Source organism: Perca fluviatilis, chromosome 5, assembly GCF_010015445.1.
Source record: "Perca fluviatilis chromosome 5, GENO_Pfluv_1.0, whole genome shotgun sequence".
Taxonomy (NCBI): Eukaryota; Metazoa; Chordata; class Actinopteri; order Perciformes; family Percidae; genus Perca; species Perca fluviatilis.
In genome coordinates this window covers 37,507,269-37,513,356 of record NC_053116.1, presented here as the reverse complement: position 1 = coordinate 37,513,356, position 6,088 = coordinate 37,507,269, and positions in this window count along the sequence as shown.

The following is a 6,088-nucleotide window of genomic DNA, read 5'->3' as shown; positions in this document are numbered from 1 at the left end:
TGCAAATACACAAACACTCTGCAAAAACACAAACACTCTGCAAATACACAAACACTCTGCAAATACACAAACACTCTGCAAATACACAAACACTCTGCAAATACACAAACACTCTGCAAATACACACACGCTCTGCAAATACACAAACGCTCTGCAAATACACAAACACACTGCAAATACACAAATGCTCTGCAAATACACAAACGCTCTGCAAATACACACACGCTCTGCAAATACACACACGCTCTGCAAATACACACACGCTGCAAATACACAAACACGCTGCAAATACAAAACGCGCTGCAAATACAACACGGCCACAAAAATGCTGCAAGTAAAACGCACGGCTGCGCAAATACAAACGCGAAATACGCAAATGCACGCGGTACACAAACACAACGCCAGCAATACACAAACACGCTGCAAATGACACAAACACCAATACAAACGGCTCTGCAAATACGCACACGCTCGGCGAATACACAAACGCTCTGCAAATACCACGATACATACGCAAATACGGCAAATACTCCGGAAATATGCACACGCTGCAAATACACAAACACGCTGCAAATACAAACGCTCTGCAAATACACACACGCTCTGCAAATACACAAACGCTCTGCAAATACACAAACGCTCTGCAAATACACAAACGATGCAAAAAGAAAAGCACGCAATCCCAGAAAACAAATGCAACAAAAAACCCTGCTGCATCCAGATTACACAACGGAAGTTCTCCAGGCCTCTAGGGGGAGCAGCTACGTGGAACAGCTGGATTTTCGACCCCACGAAGAGGGAGAGAGAGGGAGAGAGAGAGAGAGAGATTACAAGGCTTTTTATTACCACGTGTTTACAGACACGTCTCTGCTGATTGGGTAACACCTGGGACCTGAGCCAATGAAGTAGAGACACGCCCACCAAACGAGAGAAAACTTATCTCAGACATAGAATTCATATTTAGTCTATGATCTCAAAGCAGTTGAGCAACTGAGACTGAATGTGCCCTGTCTCTCTCGCTCTCTCTCTCTTCCTCTGTCTCTCTCTCTCTCTCTCAATTTCAATTTTTCAATTTTCAATTTCCTCTGTCTCTTGGTCTCTTTCTGTCTGTCTCTCCCTCTTTCTCGGTCTCTCTCTGTCTGTCTGTCTCTCCCTCTTTCTCTGTCTCTCTCTCTCACTCTCTAACTCTTTCTGTCTCTCTCTTTCTCTCTCTCCCTCTCTGTCTGTCTGTCTCCCTCTCCCTCTGTCTCTCTTTCAGTGGGGTCGAAAATCAAGCTGTTTTTCGATGCTGCTCATGTGTTGTCAAGGGGAGTTCTTAATTTGCTTGTGTTTTGTCTATTTGCGGTGCGTTTGCCCCTGTCGACCACCGTATGATAGGCTATTGCCGGCGCTCCGTTGCCTAAATTAACACAGACGTTAAAAAGAATGTACAATCAGACTCAACGTGAACAGTAATCAGCTGTTGGTGTTTCTCAGGGATGATCGGAGGTGAGAGTCTCTTTTTGTGTTTGATAATTCAACTCAGATGCACTTTGACTTTAAAGTTTCTTTTCCAAATAGAATTAAAAAAAGTCAAATAAGCGATTTCCGCCACAGCTGCCTCTATAAACTGAAGATGTCCCACTGTGGACATTTGTTGGTGTCACATGAACTGCTTTTTAAAACTCTTTTTAGTGTCTCTGCAAAGTCTGACAGAAACCAGAGGGCTTCGACTTCACGTAGGACCCGATGAAATCTGTGCTTAGCTAAGTTTCTGGATCAGAAATTTGGGTTTTCTTTGAACCAAATTGATTCAACCAAAACATAACTTGGATGGTTCCGTACAACCATTACTCTTTACAAGTAAAATAAATGATCCGTTCACTACTGTCATTAAATTTGGGTGCGTTATTCAATTTTAGAGCGTTTGAAATTTTTTTTTAATCAAAGAACGTTGGAAAAAAACAACAAAAACGTCCAAAAAAGTGCAGTAAAACATTCGGCAATAACATCGGAAAGTTGTGACAAAAAAAGTGACCAAAAAGTCGACAAAAACATAGGGGGAAAACATCGGAACAAAGTGCTGAAATTTTTTGAAAAAAGTGACAAACACTAGTCTGGCTATCAGCAGACCAAGCTCAATCTTTTAAGACTGAACATTAGTCTGGGGAGTCTGCTCTGTATTTTCTACTGCACAAGAGGCGGGATCAACAGGCATAGTTCAAATGACTCTGTTCGCGATTGGATAGTCCTTCAACCAATCAGAGCAAAGATCAGGGTGACGTAGCAGCGACAGCGGCATCAACGGGGTTGCTGCGCTTCGGTGGCCGCCACGTTGAATATAAACAAGAAGCTGCTTGGTCGCTTCTCTATCGTCATCGTGTTAAACCAGCCAATAGCACGCCAGGTGGATAAGCCAGTTTGTGATTGGTTCTCGCAAAATTGTAACGGAAGCAGGATAGAACAACGTACAGGTTTCCAGCCGGAGAAATCGGGCTGGGGTTACCAAGTCTAGACAAAAACGGCACCAAACAAATTTTGAAATTGAAATTTTGACTCAAAATTTGGGAATTTGGGAAGACAACACATGGGTTAAATTCTGAAATGTACGCACCGCACCCTCTGCAAAAAAAAGGACTGGGCTACTGGGCTAAATAATTTTTTGGGGGGGAAACCCCAGGGCGTCCAGAATGTGCGATTGTTCTGGTCGTGGCTTTTGTAATAAGACATCTTAAAGCAAAGAGCCAATCAGACGGGGGACCCTGGGACGAAATCTTATCAAACTGGGGTTTCATTCGTGTCAGTTTAGGGTCCTTGGACGTGAAAACGTTTGGGAACCATTGTGCTATGAAACAGGTTTAACAGAGCCGGGCTTTCTCTGCGTTAGCTGGTTGGGCTGCAACTAACGATTAGTTTCATCTGTAGATTACTTTCTGGATGAATGGATTAGTTGTTGGTCTCTAAAATGTCAGAAAATGGTAAAAAAAAACAAAAGTGGATCAAAAGCCCAAGAGGACATCCTCAAATGTCTTGATTTGTCAACAACTCAAAGATATTCAGTTTACTGTCACAGAGGAGAGAAGAAACTAGAAAATATTCACATTTTACAAGCTGGAATCGAAGAAATTTTGCCTCAAACCTATTAAATCGGTTATCAAAACAGTTGGCGATTAATGTAACAGTTGACTACTTCTTGAATAATCTTTGCAGCTCTAGTTTAACAGCAGCTGAGGAACACGACACTGCAGATTAATCTGTAATAATCAATAACTCTGTACACATTATTACTGTAAACTACCGCCCACATCAACAGTTTGTAGTTACATTCATCAGCATTAACTCAGCGCTAACGTGGCTAACTTGAAGCTTCACTTTGACTCCGCCCCGCTGTGACATCACTTCCTTCAACAACACGTTTCCATGGCTGTGGCTTTAAAAGGGAAACCGCTACGACGTTTAGCTGAGCGTCACGCGGCGACGACAGTTAAAGCTATAGTGCGTAGTTTCTGTCGCCACCATGAGGAATTTTAAAGGTCCCATGACATGGTGCTCTTTGGATGCTTTTATATAGACCTTAGTGGTCCCCTAATACTGTATCTGAAGTCTCTTTTATATAGACCTTAGTGGTCCCCTAATACTGTATCTGAAGTCTTTTATATAGACCTTAGTGGTCCCCTAATACTGTATCTGAAGTCTCTTTTATATAGACCTTAGTGGTCCCCTAATACTGTATCTGAAGTCTCTTTCCCAAAATAGCGGCCTGGTGCAGAATTACAGCCACTAGAGCCAGTCCCACAATGAGCTTTCCTTAGGATGTGCCATTTCTGTGTCTGTAGCGATGGAGAAGCAAAGGGGGTGGAGGGTGTGGCCTTGACCAACTGCCACTTTGCGTTTGAAAGCCATGATGTCTCTCTCTCTCTCTCATGGGTGGGCCAAATTCTCTGGGCGGGCAAAGCAGAGAAAGGGGAGGTAACCTTGCTCCTTATGACCTCATAAGGAGAAGATTCCTGATTGGCCCATCTGAGCTTTCATTTTCTCAAAGGCAGAGCAGGATACCCAGGGCTCGGTTTACACCTATCACCATTTCTAGCCACTGGGGGGGGACCATAGGCAGGCTGGGGGAACTCACATTAATGTTAAAAAAAACCTCATAAAGTGAAATGTTCATGCCATGGGACCTTTAAGAAATGACAACAACACTGTCGGCGCGTCAACATGATACAAGTCTTCCGTGATTGTGTGTGAACAATTGTTCTACTTTGGCTCGGCTACAGCTCTGGGTCTGTCCCTCTGCTTCGGTTTCACTCACCACTGAGTCTGACTTAAAGGACAATTCCGGCGCAAAATGAACCTTGGGGGTTAATAGCGCCGTGCCTTCAGCCACGTTACCGGTTACCGGTTGCACGGCGTTCGTGGTTGGACTGGTCATGATAAAGTTCTCAATGCTTCGGTTTACATGCAGGGACCCTCATTATGCTACCGTGGAAGTGTGGTGATATTTTGAGCCTTGTTAGCAGACTGATCTCATAAAGTGGCGTATGTATGACACGCCAATTCGTATGCCGATTTTGCGTGTTATCAAGACGCATAATCGCTTTTTAGCGTGTTTATCAACGCCGTTCGGCCGCCACTGACCTACATTACTTGTGAATTTTCGCCGTAGCGTGTAGCATGAAAGACCTTCACCCAGGAGAGCCGGGATCGCGTCCCGCGCGTGGCGCCACCACATGGTGTATGTTTACATCCGCTGTATATAACAGCGTAGACATACACGTGGAAAGCTCAAAATGCGTACAGATAACACGCCATTTGGCTTTAGGAAAGTGGCGTGTATGTTTACGCAAAGTCACGATGCCACGTTGCTTGTTAGTGGTGTAGAAATAGCGATTTACCCTCTGCCCCGACGACTAGCGTTAGCAGCTAATCACCAATTTGCGCTAGCTTGTTTCAAGCTAGAGATGCATTTGATTAGCATGAAAACTTGTCCCAGAGAACAGTCGACTCGGTACACATGGGTGAACCCCTAGGTTCATTTAGCGCCGGAATTGTCCTTTAATGTCCCGCCCACAACACTATCTGACTCTCTGTCACTGAGTTCGGTACCCAACCCTAGTTTTCTAGGTGAAAGTATTACTGTTATATTATTACATATTATATTATATTTCTGGCCGTAGCTGTATCCCTTCTAGCCACAACCGCGTTAAACTCACAGAAACATCTTCTCTGATTTAGGGCCTTCAAATGTGTCAGCATATGGATTCAAATATCAAATAAATATATAGAATGCAAGACCTCAGGACTCAAAAAGTTAGCTTTGGTGCTCTTTGGATGGGATAAATATAATGTAGAAACCAATAAGGAAACTCCAAGTCACTCTCTTTTAGAATGATACAAAGCCTTTATTTATGGCTTAGTCATCATAAATCTTCAAGTACTCCGACGCGTTTCGGCATACAAGCCTTCGTCAGGGAGTCAATCAATTTCCAAAAGAGGAAGAGACCTTCTTATAAGCTTTCAAAAGTGCCTTGGAGTTTCCTTATTGGTTTCTACACTTTGGAAATGTTCTTGTATTCTCTCTCTCTCTGATTGGTTGTTTAAACTGGACACACATTTGGGGCTTAACACTTCTGGAATCAATTATTTAGTATTTTCAGTTTGACATTAAAGAGTTCTGCCAATCAGCAACAAATTAATCCACTTGTAATCACTTAAACACGGAGGAAGTGCATTCTTTGTGTGTGTGCTGTAGATTTCTAACCTGTCACAGAGTTGTACATGTGTCATTTTTACAGCAGCTTAAAGACTTGTTACTCACACTGATCAATCATTATTGTCTTATGATCAATATTTCTCTATTGCTAATATTTCTTCACAGCTAAAAATATAAATTCACATCAACAACAACATCAAACAAACTGTTTAAAAAATAGTAAGGCTCCTAAACCTGAAAACAAATCCTAAAAAAAGAAATCCAAAGAAATCACTTTGTCTGAATCTCACAAACTATCTGAAAGTGACAAACTGCAGGCAAAGCTCCACCCCCTGCATCATCATGCCCCTATATTAGATGTGTCAGATAAGCTCCGCCCACTGACACCAGGACTCTTCA